Genomic DNA, 19,737 nt, shown 5'->3' with positions numbered 1-19,737 from the left:
TTTCATATAGTACATTGTTAGTGTATAGAAATGTAACTGATTTCTGTATTTTGATTTTGTATCTGAAACTTTACTGAATTTGTTTATTAGGTATAGCAGTTTTTGGTGGAGTCTAGTAATTTCTATATACAAGGTCATGTCATCAGCAAGTGGAGAAAATTTTACTTTCTCCTTTCTGAGTTGGATGCCTTTTATTTCTTTTTCTTGCCTAATTGCTCTGGCTAGGATTTCCAGTCCTGTGTTGAATGGGGATGGTGATAGCTGGCACCCTTGCCTTTTTCTGATCTTAGAGAGAAAGCTTTTAACCTTTCACCATTGAGTATGATGGTAGCTCTGGGCTTGTCAAATATGGCCTTTATCATGTTGAGGTTTATTCCTTCTATACCCACTTTGTTGAGAGTTTTTATCATGAAAGTATGCTTAATTTTGTCAATTGCTTTTTCTGTGTCTATTGAAATGATCATATGATTTTTATCTTTTATTCTATTAATGTGGTGTATCACATTTATTGATTTGCACATGTTGAACCATCGTTACATCCCAGGGATCAATCCACTTGATCATGGTGTATGATCCTTTTTTTGTGTGTGTGTGTGTGTGTGAGGAGAATTAGCCCTGAGCTAACATCTGTGCCCATCTTCCTCTACTTGATATGTGGGATGCCTGCCACAGCATGGCTTGATAAGCAGTGCATAGGTCTGTGCCTGGGATTCAAACCTGCGAACCCTGGGCCACTGAAGCAGAGTGCATGAACTTAAGCACTACACCACTGGGCCGGCTCCTAGATCATGGTGTATGATCCTTTAATGTACTCTTGAATTTGATTTGCTAGTATTTTGTTCAGAATTTTTGTATCTATATTCATCAGGGGTATTGGCCTATAGTTTTCATTTCTTGCAGTATCCTGAAGTAGCTTTGGTATCAGGATAATGGTGGCCTTGTAAAATGAGTTTGGGAGTGTTTCCGCCTCTTCAATTTTTTGGAAGAGCTTGCAAAGAATTGGATTTACTTCTTCTTTAAATGTTTGGTAGAATTCACCCATGAAGCCATCTGGTCCTTGGGCTTTTCTTCATTGGGAGGCTTTTGATTGCTGATTCAATCTCCTTACTTGTTATTGGTCTGTTCAAATTTTCTATTTCTTCATGATTCAATTTTGGTAGGTTGTATGTTTCTAGGAATTTGTCCATTTCTTTTAGGTTGTCCAGTTTGTTGGTATACAATTGTTCATAGTAGTTTCTTAAGATCTTTTGTATTTCTGTGATATCAGTTGTAATATCTCCCTTTCACTGGTAATTTTATTTATTTGAGTGCTCTCTTCTTTTCTTGGTGAGTCTAGATAAAGGTTTGTAAATTTTATTTATCTATTCAAAAAACCAACTTTTAGTTTTGTTAATCTTTTCTATTGTTTTCCTATTTCTGTTTGATATATTTTTGCTCTGATCTTTATCTCCTTCCTTTTGCTAACTTTCGGCTTAGTTTGTTTTTCTTGTTCTAGTTTCTTAAGGGGTAAAGTTAGTTTGTTTATATGAGAGCTTCCTTTTTCTTAATGTAGGCATTTATCACTATAAACTTCTCTTTTAGAATTGCTTTTGCTACATCCCATATCTTTTGGTATGTTGTGTTTCTATTTTCACTTGTTTCAAGATATTTTTATTTCTCTTTTGGTTTTATCTTTGACTAATTGCTTGTTCAGGAGTGTGTTGTTTAATTTCCATGGATTTGTGAATTTTCCAGTTTTCTTCCTGTTGATTTCTAGTTCCAAACCATTGTGGTTGGAAAAGATACTTGGTATGTTTTTAATCTTTTTAAATTTGCTGAGACTGTTTTTGTGACCTAACATATGACCTATCCTGGAAAAAGTTTTATGTGCACTTGAGCAGAATGTGTATTCTGCTGTTGTTGGGTGGAATGTTCTGTATATGTCTGTTAGGTCTATTTGCTCTAAAGCATAGTTCAAGTGCACTGTTTCCTTATTGATATTCTGTCTGGACGATCTATCCACGGCTGAAAGTAAGGTAAATAGGGTACTGAAGTCCCGTACTTATTGTATCGTTGTCTACTATTTCCTTCAGATCTGTTAATATTTGCTTAATATATTTAAGTGTTCTGATGTTGGGTGCAAATATATTTACTATGGTTATATCCTCTTTATGAATTGACCCCTTAACATTATATAATGACCTTCTTTGTTTCTTGTTACAGTTTTTAACCTAATGTCTATTTTGTCTGATATAAATATAGCTACCTATGCTCTCTTTTGGCTTTGTTTTGCATGGACTATCTTTTTCCATCCCTTTGTTTTGAGTCCATGTGTGTCCTTGAAGCTGAAGTGAGTCTCTTGTAGGCAGCATATAGTTGGGTCTTGCTTTATTTTATCCATTCAGCCACTCTGTGCCTTTTTATTAGAGAATTTAATCTATTTACATTTTAAAGTAATTGCTGATAGGTAAGGACTTACTATTGCCATCTTGTTAATTGTGTTCTGGCTGTTTTTTAGTTCCTTTTTTCCTTTCTTTCTCTCTTACCGTCTTCCTTTGTGGATTGATGATTTTCTACAGTGTTATACTTTGATTCCCTTCTCTTTATCTTATGTGTGTTTTCTTAGGTTTTTGTTTTGTGGTTACCCTGAGGCTTACTTGAAACATCTTATTGACATAATAGTCTATTTTAAGCTGCTAACAACTTAACTTTGATTGCATACAAAAATTCTACTGTTTTACTCCCCCTCCAGCATTTTATGTTTTTGGTGTCACAATTTACATCTTTTTATATTATGTATCCATTAACAAATTATTGTAGCTATAGCTTTTTTTTTTTTTTTTTTTTTTGCTGAGTAAGATTAGCCCTGACCTGACATCTGTTGCCAATCTTCCTCTTTGTTTTTTGCTTGAGGAAGATTAGCCCTGAGCTAACATTTGTGCAAATCTTCCTCCTCTTCATATGTGGGTCACTGCCACAGCACGGCTGATGAGTGGTGTAGGTCCACACCCGGGATCCAAACCCATGAACCCAGGCCACCAAAGTGGAGCGCGTTGAACTTAGCCACTATGCCATGGGGCTGGCCCCTATCGCTATTTTCTAATACTTTTGTTTTTTAACCTTTATACTAGACTTACGTGGATAACACACACCATATTACAGTATTAGAGTATTCTAAATCTGGCTATATACTTACCTTTACCAGTGTGTTTTATATGTTTTCATGTTATATGTTTTCATGTTAGTAATTAGTGTCCCTTCATTTTATCTTAAAGATCCCCTTTTAGCATTTCTTGTAAGGCTGATCTAATAGTGATGAACTCCCTCAGCTTTTGTTTGTTTGGGAAAGGCTTTTTATTTACTTCATTTCTGAAGGACAACTTTTCTGAGTAAAGTATTCTTGGGTGGCAATTTTTCTAGCACTTTGAAGATATCATCCCACTCTCTCTTGACTTGCAAGGTTTCTGCTGAGAAATCCACTGAACCCTTATGGGTATTCCTTTATATGTGAGTAATTTTTTTTTCTCTTGATATTTTAAAATTCTTTGTCTTTGATTTTTGAGTTTTATTATAATGTGTCTTGGAGAAGATCATTTTGGATTTAAATTTTGAGGTGATCTATTAGTTTCATGAATTTAGATGTCCAAATCTCTCTCCACATTTGGGAAGTTCTCGGGCATTCTTTCTTTAAATAAGCTTTCTGCCCCTTTCTCTCTCTCTTCTCCTTCTGTTATTCTAATTACACATAGATTATTTCTTTTAATGGTGTCCCATAATTCATGTAGGCTTTCTTCACTCGTTTTCATTCTTTTTTCTTTTTGTTCCTCTGTTAGGATAATTTCAGATGACTGGCTTCTAGTTCACTAATTCTCTCTTCTGCTTGTTGAATGCCTTTGAAGTTCTCTATTGAAATCTTTAGTTGAGTTCTTGTATATTTCAACTCTAGGAATTTTGTTTGGTTTTATTTAGTGGTTTCTGTTTCCTTGTTGAAACTCTCATTTTGATCATGCTTTGTTTTCCTAATTTCATTTAGCTGTCTGTGTTTTCTTGTAGTTTACTGAATTTCTTTAAGAGGATTATTCTGAATTCTTTGTCAGATTCATAGATCTTCATTCTTTTTAGGGTTAGTCATTGGAGCTGTACTAGTTTTCCTTGGTGGTATCATGTTTCCTTGATTATTTGTGATCTTTATGGCCTTGTGCTGGTATCTGTGCATTTGAGGAAGTAGGCAACTCGTCCAGTCTTTTAGATTGGCCTCTATGGGGATAGTCTTTCACCAGTTGGCCTGTCCAGAGACTCTGGCTGAGTTGTCTGGTGATGTCCCCAGTAGGCTTACTGTAGAGTCCTTGGAGGGGAGGGGGGAAGCAAGAAGTCCAAAGTCCATTGGTGGAAAGCAAGAGGTCAGGGTGGTGATGATTTCTCATTGGCTGAGTTGCTGAGGTACTTGATATCTTGTTGGGGATGCAGTGTACATCTCTTCCTCTTGTGGTCTATAATTGATGATTCTTCCTGTTGACACTTCTTTCTGTTGAGGTCTGTAATTGACAATCCTTTCTGTAATTGATGTGGAGTGGGAGTGTGTGAGGGCTCCCCCTTTTGGCCTCCTGATTCTATTTTTTTTTTTTTTTAATTTTATTTTTTCCCCAAAGCCCCAGTAGATAGCTGTATGTCATAGTTGCACATCCTTCTAGTTGCTGTATGTGGGACACGGCCTCAGCATGGCCGGACAAGCGGTGCGTCGGTGTGCGCCCGGGATCCAAACCTGGGCCGCCAGCAGTGGAGCGCGCGCACTTAACCGCCAAGCCACGGGGCCGGCCCTCCTGATTCCATTTTAAATGAGGTTTCTTTTTATTAATTTTCACAGAGAAAGGTTTTATCAGAATTTTTTCTGATGAGAGGTGGTGGTGTGTGGGGTGGAAGCAGAACAAGAGGTCTGTGAATGACTTAGATGAGAAAGGAGGGCCGACATTAGCATGTCCCAGAGTAAAAAACCTGGAGTCCTTTCTTCCAGGTTGAAAAAGGAAAACTGGGCTAAGTTTTAGGGAAAACAAAAGTCAACAAATACAATATTTTATTGTCGAAGTGAGGACGAAGGGGTTTGTACTTAACCTTAGAGGTGAGTCCATTTGGGGGCTTGGCTCACACTCAAAATGGTTACTCCAGGAAACTGAAATAAAGCCTTTCTTCCCTCTGTGCACCAGAATAACTGTTTTTGTTTACATAATTTCTGGAAGGTGCTTCTAATTCTGTTGCCCCTCAATTATCAGCTATACTAACTTGTGCATTATGAATGAGTTTTATGCACAAAATATTGTTGTCAGAAATATCTTCCAAAGAGGGGAACATTAGATAAAATCAACATGGTTAGAGGAGCCTCCCCTCTGTCCACTCGGCCACCGCCTGAGTTCAGATTCTCACTGTGGCATTCCTGGACCACTGCAATTGTCTCACAACTCCTTTCTTGCCTCATGTCTCTTCCCATGAAAAATCTGTATGGTTTGCCGTTCAGGGACATAGGCTGCTTTCCTCTCAGCCCATGGAGTCCTCTCCATTCAGCCAGGAGATGGGGAAAGAGCAAGTAAACAGCCTGTTGCTTCCACTCACATCCTGTTAGTGAGAATCCACTCATGTGGCCCCACTTAACTGCAATGGAGGCTGGGGACTGTTGTCTAGCTGTGCCCAGGGACAAGAGGAGGACATGGGTACTGGGGAGCACTGGCAGACTCTGCCATGGGGGGTGGTTCTTCAGATGCCGGCCCCGCTCTGCCGTTTTCTTCCTCTCCTCCAACACTGGCTGTGGGACCACATGTCTTTGCAAGTGTTGATCATCCTGTCCACAGTGCCTGTCTAACTCATGTTCTGGGTGTATTCCACCCAGTGTTCCTCTTTTGTGAAACTGCCCTAGAATACCTGGTTAGAGGAACACTTTTTCCATGTTTCCATGTTGATTTTTAAAATTAATTTTTAATTTATAAAAATAATACATGCTTGTTCTGCACCCAGTTAGGCACCCCCCCAGATCTGCCTTTTCAGAGATAGCACACGTGTAACTGGCTGTGTTTTCTCTTGAGGCTGTGGCCTGTTCAGAAGTACACTGCCTTGTATTTATATAGAAATACACTGGGCCTTGAATAGCCAAGGCCAATGCTAAAGAATAAAGACAAAGTCTGGGGAACTCTCAATACCAGATTGAAAGACTTACATTAAAACTTATTAGGACACTCACTGTGGCATTGGCATAAGGACAAACCAGTGGAAGAGGGTGAATCCAGAAAAAGCCTGCACATAAATGGTCACTTGATCTACACAAAAGCGCCACTGCAATTTAGTGGGCGAAGAATGCCCTTTTCAATAAATGGTGCTGCATCAATTGCATATCTGTACGGAAGAAAATGAACCTAACTCTCAGCTCACCCCATACACAAAAATTAACTTAAGATGGAACAATATCTTAAGTTGAAGAATAAAAAATAAGGCTTCTAGAAGAAAATGTAAGAATATCTTCATGACCTCAGAATAGGCAAAGATTCCTTAAACATGACTCATAAGCACTAACCATAAAGATAAAAAGATAATTGGACTTCATCAAAATTAAGATATTCTGTTCTTTAAAATACACCATTAAGAAGGTGAAAAGACAAGTCAGAATCTGGGGGAAGAAAGTCACAAGGCATATATCCAACAAAGGACTCATATTCTAAACATGTAAAGAACACTTACAAATGAATAAAAGACAATTTTTTTTTTTTATGAGGAAGGTTAGCCCTGAGCTAACATGTGTTGCCAATCCTCCTCTTTTTGCTGAGGAAGATTGGCCCTCGGCTAACATCTGTGCCCATCTTTCTCTACTTTATATGGGACGCTGCCACAGCATGGCTTGACAAGCAGTGTGTCGGTCGGTGCCCAGGATCTGAACCTGCGAACCCCGGGCTGCCAAGGCAGAGCGTGAGCACTTAACCCGCTACACCACGAGGCCGGCCCCGCCCCCCATTTTCTTTTTAAAGGCAAAAGAATTATTAGGCACTTTACAAAAGAGGATATAAAAAATGGGCAATAAACATGTAGAAATATGTTTAATATCATTAATTATCAGAGAAATGCAAATTAAAATCACCAAGAGACACCACTGTACACTCAACAGAATGGACAAAATTAAGAAGAATGCCAGTGCTAAGGATAGCAAGTATATAGAATGCTCATACACTGCCACAGGTATGAAGAGTCATGGACAAAGACAATCACTACCTAAGCACTGACTGCATCTAAAGCATTTCCTACTCTAACTCAGAGTCTCCGCTGTCCAACTGCTGGGAGCTTGGATTCTGACAGCCCCTTTGTGTTGAGTGTGGTTCAGGATATTTTGACCAGAGAAGAGGCACTTGACACAAGGACTTGCAATGCAGTTTTTTTTCTGTACAATATAAAGGGCAAGAAATGCCACAAGGATAGAGTTGTTGCAAATACAATTCCACCGTGTTTTCTGAGTCCACAGAAAAGGAAATGCCATGGAAAGTGTTTATTTATGAGTGTTAAACAGCAGTTAACTTCATGAATACGGTGTTGACTTAGATTTCCATTTCCAACTTCATTTTTATTCTTCTTTCAATTAATCCAATAGCTCTTTAAAGATTGTTTATAAAATAAAAATATTTTTACTCCTGACCAGAAGCTTTCATTGAAATGTGGATTCTTGGAGCTGAAATTTCAGAAATATACTCCTCACACTTTAATTGGAAATAACCAAGCGTTCAAAAGGCCAGGTCCCTTGTGCACCCCCAGGGAACACCTGGGCTGCCTGGGCAGGAACAGGCCTGTGCTGTCCTGTGGTGATGTGTCTCAGGCACATGATGAACAACTTGCTCCGAAAGGTCTTCCCTCCTTCCTCAACCCTCCTCTGTTCTCTTCCTCCCTCCATCCCTGTTTGTCTCTTTCCTTCTCTTTCCCTTTCCCTCCTTTATTGCATTCTCACATTGGAAGGTGTGGTTTAGCTTTGCACAAACAATTGAAAGATAAAAAGAAGAGGAAATGTGATTGACAATTTGTCTGAATGTTCATATGATTTGGACATTTTTCATTAACAGTAAGTCTTCCCATTCCAAAGAAAGTGATTTGGGTCATCAAAAATAAGGCAACACTTGTGTGAAGGTAAGGACAGTGGGAGGCTGTGTTGGGAAGAATTACACAGACCAGTTTGAACAGCTATGCATGCTACATGGATGTTCTCTAAAAAATTTTAAAGTGAAAACAAGATCCTATGTTTATTATAAATATGCCATCACAGTCTAAATATGCAAAATTATTGTCCAGCCTATTATTTCTGTCAAGTAGTAGTGAGTGATACAAATTTATGTGTTATTTTAATGACTATTGATCATCATATTATTTCAGGACATTTATCACTGGAATATAATCACAAGCTATGACCAACTAACATGCTTACTGTTTGATTTTTATTTTTTTATTTTTTATTTTTGTGAGGAAGATCAGCCCTGAGCTAACATCCATGCCAATCCTCCTCTTTTGGCTGAGGAAGACTGGCCCTGAGCTAACATCCGTGCCGATATTCCTCCACTTTATATGGGACGCTGCCACAACATGGCCTGACAAGTGGTGCATCCCTGCGTGCCCGGGATCCGAACCCGGGCCGTCAGCAGCGAGCGCACACTTAACAGCTACGCCACAGGGCCGGCCCCCTAGTGTTTGATTTTTAATCCAATTTTGTATAAATGTACAATTCTAATAGTTGTGCCAGTAAGTGCACCAGACATTCCTTAAAAGCAGATGCATTTGTTCTTAACCTACCTTGAAATCCATCTAAGACAATGGTTTCAATCCCTCTCTGTTCATTAGGTTCACCTGGGGCACTTTAAAAAATACTGATACCTGGGCCTCACCTCTGGAGATCCTATTTGACTGGTCTGGAGTGGGGCTTGGGCAACGGTATGTTTAAATAGCTCCCGCCAGCCCATGATAGGACAGTCATGGCTGAGAACCACTGACCCAAGAGCTCTGTGATGGTGGGGCTGGAACTAACCTCATGAGAATGATATTTGACTCCTGGCTCAGAGCCAGGACCCTGAGGACATTTTAATGCAGAAGGCTCCAGAGTAAAGTGGCAGGAGCAGATGTGGAACAACAATATATTGAAAGGACAGAGGAAAAGGCTACTGACTCCAGGGAGGACAGTCCTGGCACCTGCTAAGGGCACTTAGTCACCAGCGTTTGTTGAGCATCCGCTCTATGCTGGATGCCGAGTTGTGTTGAGTGCTGGGGGCTGTTGTTGGGGGTCCCCAAGATCACCTTCAGGTTCAGTAAATCACTAGAAAGAATCTTAAGACTCAGAAAATCTGGCTCTCTCTTTCCCCACCCCCCCTAGCTTTGTGCCTGAGGCGCTGAGCTTCTTGCCATTCAGCTGACCTTGCTGCCTCGGGCGGGAGCACAGCTTAAGCCAGTGAGTACTAGAGGAATCAAACAGGAGCAATGTCAGCAAGATGGAGGACTAGGAGATCCCAACCCTCACTCCATACAAAAGCCATGATGAAGTCAAATGTCCACAGATGAGGGTAACTCTGCAGAACCCTGGAGTACATTTAGGAGCTGCAGTGACCCAGAGGAGTGCAAAGACCAGGGATGGCTGCATAGAAAGGAGTAGGAAGCACTCTGCCTAAATTGCCCCATCCCCCAGGCTGGTGCGGCACTGGGAGGAATCACCTTGGCTGGCTGTGAGTTCCTCTTGGTGAGAGATGGGGAGAGGGGGGGACCTCTGCAGCTTTGCCACGGAGGATTCCAGCAGCACTAGCTACTCCTGCAGAAGACTCCTGCAGTCGTTGCTGATACAGACCCCGCCGCCAGATCTGCCTAGAGTCAGAGCTACTGTTTCTCCTGGAGCTGGAGCTACCAAGGGTCACACTGCCCCCCTCCGGAGCTGGAATTAGAAAAAAGAGTTTAGACTAACCAGAGCCCTGAAAAAGACTTCTAAATCCTACCTGCCCACTCCAGGATCACCGCATTCTTCCCTAAGGGAATGTGAGAAAATGAAGGAGGCGGAAGCCAAAGTCAAATGCTGTCACAGCACCAATCAATCTTTGCTGTAAAGTTTCATGTTTCATGGAATGATGCAATCAATGATTTAAGAATAATAGTAATAAAAACAGAGCAATCAGCTCTACCTGAATGTTCAGAATCCAAGGAGTAATGGCATTCTGGCTTTGAAGCCTCTGTCTTTATTTACATAGCAAATGAGACTAGTATTCACGGCCTTTGGAAAGATGCCCTTTCATATTTGACACTGAGCTCATCTGTACAAATAGAAAACCTTGAGAAAATGTGAGTCTGTCTTCCCTAGAGGCCACCATCTATTATGGAAACCCTGAGAGCCCCCCTTTGTCGTCCTTGCTGGGTCTGGACGTCACAGCCACCCCAGCACACATCCAGCCCAGCCAGCTGCCCTCTGACCAGCCTTCAAATGGATCTATAGTCGCCACAGAAACCTCAGGCTCACGTAGCGACGGGCTCACCAGGCCCCTCTCTGTCCTGACGCCATTTTCCTCTGGCTCATGTGACTGTCCTGTGGTAAACGGGACCTGAGATGTCCCTCACCTGCTCACCACTGCCTGCTTGTCTGGTGTCAAAAGCAGCCCCTCGAGCAGCACTGCAGACCACCACCTACTATGAAAATCAATCTGATGTCCAAAATGTGTATGTCCTACAGTGTCCTCGTGTGTGTTTTGTGTTTTTCCATTTGAAAAGCAAGGATGATCCCAACATCTACGTTAGGAAGGATTAGTCAGCTGAGATTTGCTCTCTGAGGTTTTAGACGGTCACGGCTCTAAGAATGCCCTAGGCAGGGCCTTGCACATGGTGATGGAAAACCAACGTGCTGACATGAATGAAATGATGATGCCGAATGATTTTCATCCATTATTAGTCTTACGGTGGGTAATATTTAGGGTACTTGTTTAATATAGAATGATTCCCTTACCAGCTTTGTCCCACTCTCATACCTGGGCACCTGGAGCAGAATTCTTAAAATATGAAAAAGGTACATGTACTAGAGGAAAAGGAAGAAAGAATTCCTCTATTTGTTCAACCAAATGGCTAAATGCATGGTGAACAAGAGCTGAGAATCTAAAAACAGTCACTTCACTTTACGCAAAACAAAGTAACATCTAAAGTTACATTAAGCATGAACACACCTGCTGTAACGATTCTAAAAACATATTAAATGTTGTCAGGCAATCAGCTGCCAACATAGTGCAGTGAAAAAATGGCGTGCCCAAGTGGGGGATCAGGTCCCGGATGGGAAGCTGGGAGATGTTGGGCGAGTCACTGAGTGTCTCAGTGTCTTCATCTGTAAGGCGTGGATGTTAAGCTCACAGGGCTGCCGTGAAGAGTAAATGTGACAGAGAATTTGGGAACACTTTGTCAGTGCTATTCAAATGTTCTTGTTTAAAATGTATTGGTTTTAGAGCTATGCGAATGGGGTGTTCAAACATTTAAAAATTGTTCACCACATGTGGCAGGGTTCAGAGAGCCCTGAGTCACAAAAGTCAGCCACACTGGCTTTGGGGGCGATGCTGGATTCTGGCTCTGAGAACGCTGCTGCTGCTGCTGCTGCTGTTGCCAGTTGGGCTCGTTCTCCTCCGCCTTCCATGGCTCCTCAAGACCCCACCCCCACCCCCACCAGTAGCACAGACCATACTTCAGGCACAAGGTAGATTAAATACACTTTTGTAGTTGACCTATACAGTTAAGCACCAAGCATAATTAAGCTTCCGTGTGAAAAAGTCTGGCAATTTCCAAAGAAACCACAAACAAATACGTGTTTGGAGATCAGCATATTTGGAAATTGAGGACTGTCTGGGCAATATTTTTTCATATGTAGACCTGGCATGGTTTTTCTGTAAATTAGATAAGGTGCATCGGCAGCTAAAGATGATATCCTGGCTAATGTTTAAAGCTACAAGCAAGTAGTAAAGTCATGAGTTGTGATTCTATTTATACTTCTATTGCCAAAACTTAATCAAATGAGGAGTAGAATGGAGCTTCCTCAATTTGATGAAATTTATCTATAAAACAACCCACAGACAAATATGGTGAAATACCGAACATGTTCCAGCTAAGTTGGGAACAAGACAAGGATGTCCACTCATGCCACATCTATTCAACATTGTACTGGAGGTCCCAGACAGTACAGAAAGTAAAGAAAAATGAATGAAAGTTATAAAGATTAGAAAGGAAAAGTTAAAGGTGTCTTTATTTGTAGATGTTGATTCTGTGCATAGAAAATTCAGAGGAATTCATATGATGGGACTTTGTGAGGAGCTGAAAATGTTCTATATTTTGAGCTAGGTGGTGGTTACACAGGTACAAACATGTAAAAGTCACTCAGCTGTACACTTCAGATTTATGAATTTTACTTTTTATAAATTATACCTCAAAATAAGCTATAAAGATTTAAAAATAATTTGCATTTATCTATAACCACTGATGGTTTTAAAGCATGTCTGCAAGTTATTTGACACGCCTCCCTTTAACATGTGGAGCTTAATTCCCCTCCCCTTGAATGTGGGCTGGACTTTGTGACTCACTTATAATGAATGTAAGTGATGCTATGTGACTTCTGATACTAGGTCATAAAAGGATAAAGCTTCCACCTGACTTCTCCGTCTCAGAAGGTTTGCTCTGTGTGAAGCCAGCTGCCGTGTCATGGAGACATTCACGTAGCCTTGTGTGAAGAAGCACACAGGACGAGGAACCGACACCTCAAACCAACAACCAGTACCAACATGCCAGCGTGTGAGTTGGCCAATATGCGTGTCGATCTCCAGCCCATAAAGCTATCAGATCTTGTGGCCCTGATCTACCTTTTGACTACAGCCTCGTGAGAGACCCGGAGCCAGAACCACTCAGTTGAGTTGCTTCTAAATCCTTGCCCCATGAAAACTGCAAGAGATAAATTGAGCCAGCCCTGATGGCCCAGCGGTTAAAGTTCGGCGCACTCCACTTTGGCAGCCAGGTTTGTTTCCTTGTCGCGGGACCACACCACCTGTCAGTTGCCATGCTGTGGTGGTGGCTCACACAGAAGAACTAGAAGGACTTACAACTAGGATATACAACCATGCACTGGGGCTTTGGGGAGGGAAGAAAAAAAAAGAAGATTGGCAACAGATGTTAGCTCAGGGTGAATCTTTCTTGGGAAAAAACAAAACAAAAAAACCTGCAAGAGATAATAAATGTTTATTGTTGTTTTAAGCCAGTGAACTTGGGGGTAATTTGTTATACAGCAATAGACAATATCTATCCTCAGATTTAGTGGTTATGTTTGAGTAGGAGACTTCACACCTGTAAATGATTGAAATGTTTGAGGTTCTTTATATCTTATGTTCTAATCTAGAAAACCAGTTTTGAGTGCTGTGTATAAGGTATTATTTAAATTAAAACATATCTGGGCCTGATAATAAAAAATGCAAGTAATACTATGTTATTAAATTTCTAGTTGTCCCTTTTCACTTTTGGGCCCCAAATGAACACAAAGTCTCTGCATATTCAGAATAGGTTCACTGTAGCCATGGTGGGTAATGTTGGAGCAAACCACTGAGTGAGAACGAGAGATTCATAATAAAGTTCCTCTGAGGAATTTTCCCTTGTGGCAAGCCAGGGCATGAAGACTGAAGACCCCTCTTGTCAAAGTGACCGTGTGAGAGAGCACGAGGAGGAAGCTGCCCCTTCTCCGTGAACAGTTCTTGGCCTCAGTTGCTTGTTGGTCTCATTAAACTAATTTTGTTCTTCTAAACTAGATTTCAAGTCCCTATAAATCATCTTCTTGTTTATGCTTTTGAAGCACTGAGAAGTCAGGTTGGTACTCATCAGATGATGAATGTCTGGTTAGTGCGCATCACAACAGCTGCCACCCAGCTGGCCGTGTGCTCACGGCCACCTTCAGCTTTCAGAACTGGTTACAGTTGCTGTCATTCTTACAACGCACACACTGAATGATCCTACGTAGAAAAGCACAGGGATCTTTCTTGTTGCTTATTGCTCAGCGCATTCGGAGAAATTTAATTCCTAGCAACATGCCTGTTTTGCAGCCCAAGGGTTTCTCCTTCAGATTAGCCCTTTCAGGATTAGTGGGAAGAAAACTGCACAGATGCTTCCCGCTCAGTGTGCTTGTCTTTAACACTGCTTTCCTAGCCTTGCTATTCGGTCCAAAATTTCAACAGCAAGTTTGTTAAATGAGCCTTTCAAAATACATGGTCATGAATCATTTTAAGAGTAAAATGGTTTAAACTATAGGTGCTGGAAACAGGTAAGCACCTGATAATGGATATGTAAGAATTTCCCCTCAAGAAGTCATTAGTATTTCTCTACAACCACTAGTGGTTTTCTTAGGGCATCGATTTTCTCAGGAAAGGAAGGAAAAGTTAAAGGACAGGAATAAATATCTGAATAGCCAGGCTCTTCTGTGCTTCTGGGGAGTTGTTGTCCCTGAGCTCAGGCATGCTCTCGACGCCTTTCACACACACAGTGTGTCCTTGTGTGAAGCCTGACGCTAAAAAACAGTTGGAGGGGAAAGATGAGCAGGTACAGATGGTAAAATACAGACATCAGTCGAAACTATTCTTAAGCTGACAAAGTCAAGATTCAGTAATAAAACCATTAATTTCAAGGATACAGAAGCAGAAGGGTTTTATGTCAGAAGAGATAATTTTGTAAGCAAGGATCAGAGTGGAAATCAACGCTTAATAATAATGATAGTGATGACAGTGATGATGATTTAAAATATCATGAAAATAACATAAAAACACTTCTTCCCTGAAAAGCTTGAAGACCTTTCAGAATTAGGTGGAAAATGAGAACACTGAAGTAAGATGATAGAACCCTGAGAAAATTTCTTTTCTAAACAAAGGAGCTTTGGAAAACCTAAGATGGAGGTAGATAATAAAAGTTTGGGGGATGTGTGCATGCACTGTTGTGTGAATAAAGCTAAGTTGCCTGCATTCTGCTCCAGCTGGAGTTTTGACAGTTAACATGAAATGAAATGAGCTGTGGTCAAGGGAAGAGGAGGTGAGGGTCCTGGGGAGCTGAGGGGAACACGCAGCAGAGGTGATGAAAGGCAGATTTATAGACAAAAAAAGGAAAACCTAATGGGGAGATGGGAAATGTCAGACTGAGGGACATTTTTGGTCACTGGAAACTTTGGCTCAGTGGGGCCAAGGCTGGACACGGTGGTGGTGGTGAAGGGACAGGTGTCAGAAGGTTTTGGTCCATAACCTCAGGACAGGCGCCTCTCTCCCTTTCATCGCCTCCTCAGCCAAGAGCCCCTGGGCTTATGTACATTTGATCCTGCAGTGGGAGTGTTATGCATTTCGTTCTCACTTTGATCCGAGAGATTAGTGTGTTCTTCACCATGTTCTTCATGAAGAGGGTGGGGACAGGCAGGATTTAGAGGAACCCAGGGGACCCAGCCTACAGAGGCTATGCTTGGAGGCAGAGGGCGTCGTAGCTTTTTCCCCAAGACAAAGTGAAACTTTGCAGAAAGCCAGGAGAAGACTCAGCTCCCAGAGTGTGCTTGTGTACACGTTTGGCATCAAAACCAGATGCCAAATCCAGCCCAGCCCCTGCTGAGGGATCTTGGGCCAGCTGCTTGACTTCTGCGAGCGCTCCTCTCATCTGTAAAATCAGGACATTGTTGCTGATGATGATATGGCTCCTTAGCTCCTGGTGTTATGAATAACACATAAAATGTGCAGGGGCGCATGCATGTCAGCTGTTCTTGCTGTAACTCAGGGATGGAGTCCTTGGTCCCATGAAATCCCAGATCCACCGCATCTGGCCTGTAGCAGGGCTTCCTGGAATAGGGTGTGACAAATTCTTCATGAACTTGCTGAGTGCAGACGCACCTCAGGTTCCAGGGAAAGCCATTTCCAGACCCCTGATCAGCCCCAGTAGGCGGTAGGGGCTCCTCTGCAGACACGGTGGGGCAGGAGCAGACCTAGTGTCTTGCAGCTTATGCAAGACAAGCTCCACTTTACATAAGTTTCAGCAATTACAAACTGCTTCAGAGGTCTGAGTCTAGATTCAACAGTTTGAAACCTTGATGAATAGAATCAAAGAAAACATACTATTCAAAGGCTACCAGGTATTTTCCTCTTTTCTGAGAGGTAAAGTCTGAATTAATAATTATTCTGTTTGAGAAAAGGAAAAAAGAAATCCCACTATTGGTTTTAGGTTTTCAGAGGTGAAGCCAAGATCCTACTCTGGAATGGAGTTCAAGACAATGCAGAACTACATGTTTTTCTACACTAATGTCCAAGGTGGTCCTCACTGTGGGTAGATTTGCATTTCTGTGTTGATTTGTTCACTCATTCATTTAACTAGGATGCACTGAGTCCTACTATGTGCTTCGCTCTCCACTAGGCCCTGAATGCTGCCCTCGTGGAACTCAGCCTAGTGAGGGAGACAGACACCAATCACACCATCATGTCTCTCATGCTGAGTGCTGTGCAGCCAAGGGCATGCGTGGTGGGAGACAGGCTTGGTCTTGGAAGACTTCCCTGAATAGTGACTTTTAAGCTGAGATCTGTAGGATGAGTCAGACTCGCTTCAGCAGCAGACAGACTAAAATTGGAACAATACAGAGATTAGCATAGCCCCAGTGCAAGGATGACATGCAAATTCGTGAAGTGTTCCATATTTTTGCACAACAATGTGAATGTATTTAATGCCGCTGAATTGTACACTTAAAATGGTTAAAATGGTAAATTTTATGTTATGTATATTTTATCACAATAAAAAAGAGGAGTGTGTTGGGAAGGTCCCATCCTAGGCAGAGGGAACAGCAGGTACATCTTGTGGGAAGAGGGAGCGTGGATGAGAGGGAATGTGGGTTAAAGCCATCAGAGCTGGTTTGTCAAGATTTGGGGGATTGTGTTGTCGGGGGAAGAGGGTGAATCTCCCTCTGCCCTTTTCCTTAAGGTTCTTATGGCTGGCCAAATAATTAACAAGACAGGTTAGCAGGAGAAAATAATACCAAGTTTAATAACATGTATACATGGGAGAAAGCAGGGACACTGCGTTTCTCAACACAATAGCAGAAATTCTCATCTTAAATACCATGTTCAGCCAATGACAAAGGAGGATTTTGGGGGTGGGGAGAGTCAGTTATAGGAGATTACCACTAAAGCACAGTAAACAAGAGTAAGGTTTATTATGCAGCCCCAAGGCCTCACCTTCCACATTGATAAGTCTCTAGAAATGAGCTCATCCCCTCTCTTCTCAATACAGAGAGGGAGATACCTTTACAAATGGAGACTTCCCTTGTAAATGATTGTCTGGCAACTCTTCGCAGGGCCATCCAAAGAATGTGGCCAGAGAGACAGAACTCCCGATAAGATGGGCTTGTTGGTACCTTTTCTATTGTAACCTCTATCCTACATTATCTTTATAGCCATCATGATAGATCTGTTCTAGGAAGGAGCCACCATGTCAAATTCTTTAGGCAGTTAGTGGGGGAGGTCAAATGTCCTTCAGAGAAAACAACCAAGGCAAAGAGATAGATTTCAGGGTGGCCAAATTTTGATCTCCCACAGTGTGTAGAGCAAGATGAGGCTGGAGTCGCAGGCAGAGGCCAGACCACAGGCCAGAACCTGGACATTGACCTGTGTCCTGAGACTAGTGGGATATTGTGGAGGGCTTTCATCAGGGTAGTGACATAATTTGTGTTTTAAAAAATCACCCTGAACTAGGGTGGAGAGCAGGTGGAGGGGCAGTGATATGGCTGACCATTTGGGAAGGTGTCAGTGTGCTTCAGGTGAGAGATGGATGCTACTTGCACTAGGGTGTTGGGGTTGAGTTGGAGAGAAGTGGATAGATTTGAGAAAAGTTGGAGGGCAAAGGGCTGAACTTGTTGATGGGTTGCTCTGGGGGTGAGGGAAGGGACCAGTCAAGAAACACCTCTCTGTTTCTGGATGGATGGTGATGCCAGGGACTGGGACAGGAAGCAGAGAGAAGGATTTTAGAGAGGCAACTCTTGATTCTTGTTTTGAACATGTTGAGTCTGTGGGCCTCAGGGAGGTTTGCAGCTGCCAGCGCAGGAGATCCTATGCACAGGGCGTTGGCTCAGGGCTCACTTAGGCCCACGCTGGTTTCTGGCAGGGTCTCTGGTGATACTACCTGGGTCACAGCACAGTGCTGTTCTCTGAGGCATATCTGTCACCAGGCACGTGAGGACATAAGGCTACTCCCGAGAGAAAACAGACAGAACGCCCAGTCTGCCTCATGCAGCAGGCTGGCCTGCTCAACTGGGCAGCTGACAAAAACAATTTCTTCTTCTTCTTCTGAGTGGCTGCTCCCAAAGAAGCCCCGTTGGCTTTGTGACAGAATCTTGACTAAACCATCCGTGGCGTGGCGTAGATCAAATGGGGTTGGGTGCACACAGCTGGGCTGCCATCTGCGTGTCCAACTGGGGTCCTCTAGACTCGAGGGTGAGCCGTCATCAGAGCGCTTCTGAAATGTCAGCGTGGAGGGCAGATCCTGGTGCTGAGCGACTGAAGCAGTGTTGTGTCCAGTCACAGGCTTGATTCTCTGAACAGCCACCTTTTCATTTAATGATTCTGGAAAATCAAAAACATACACATTCAAGATCCACCCAAGGCAGAAGTAGCATTGTATTTTTGAGCTTCTCTTCTCCCTGCCTCTAGCCTCTCCATAATCCTGAAAACCATCCCAGACCCATTCTGAAGTAACCTCATTCTTTATTCACGCCCCACTGATAAAAGATGTATAAAAGCTTCAGCCGAACAATCAAATGTCAAGAAAACAACATTTTAAAAGGCTCTAACTCTAGGACATACCATCTAGGCAACTAAGCACATAATAAATGCCTGCAATTAGTCACACATGCCTCAAGAAGTAAATCCTGGCAGGACTGAACGGCAACTTCTCATCTTGCTCAGGACTGAGTCCTCTCAGCATACAAATGTGGGGTGTGCTCAGAAATTTAATGCTCTGGAAGGGGCTGGTCATAATTAGTTTAAAAGTGGATAAGGGTGTGAGACAAACCCTTCGGTTTGGTAGTAAATATGTCCTGAGGGAAACTAGTTAATCTACAAAGGTCAGCCAAGATGACCTTGATGTGTTCTCAAGAAAATACAAGACTATGTATGTAAAGCTACAAATAGACAGATAAACATTATAAGCGTGTCTGAGGAAAGCATTCTATTATGAAAATAGAAGGGGAATAGTACACCTGGAGTGGAGGAAAATGGGTCAAACAGCAAGAATGTCGGGTTTTGCCACGGCTGCAACTCCACCTTAACCAAGCAGCATTCTTTAATTAATTTGGCTCTGAATGTTGGCTTTGCTGCAGGTGGAAGAAGGCGCCAACAAGCTGGTACAACAATTCTGAATCACTGAACAAAATATTCCTTACTGTAAATTGCTACATTGTTATTCAGATTTATATAAACTCTTTGATAAGTCTGGTTTGTGCTAGTCAGTTCCATAGCCTCTACACTGCTTTGATCTTCCTCATGAACCCACAATCTGTCGGGTGGCAGGACACTTTAGACAATTAACAGTATTCTGGCTTAAACAGAACATTTTGAATTTGAGCATTTGGTCTATTTAAAGTTCCATTCTGGTTTAGGGCTGGTTTAAATATTCTCTTCTGTGTGGCTCTTAAACAAAAGCTCAGTCTTTGAAATGTCACCATCCTGTTTTCCCCCTTCTACAAAATGGTGTCCCAGAGTATGAAGC

At 42.1% G+C, this 19,737-nt stretch overlaps 1 pseudogene; it reads left to right on the top strand.

Annotated features, from left to right (window-relative positions):
* The first annotated feature begins 16,579 nt into the window (after window positions 1-16,579).
* Window positions 16,580-16,679, top strand: LOC147914321 (U6 spliceosomal RNA; annotated as a pseudogene).
* The last annotated feature ends 3,058 nt before the right edge of the window (window positions 16,680-19,737 follow it).

This window comes from Ceratotherium simum, chromosome 20, assembly GCF_057802395.1.
Source record: "Ceratotherium simum simum isolate JZ-2026a chromosome 20, ASM5780239v1, whole genome shotgun sequence".
Classification (NCBI taxonomy): domain Eukaryota; kingdom Metazoa; phylum Chordata; class Mammalia; order Perissodactyla; family Rhinocerotidae; genus Ceratotherium; species Ceratotherium simum.
The sequence above is the reverse complement of the archived record's forward strand: the minus strand, read 5'-3'. Positions and strand labels throughout refer to the sequence as shown.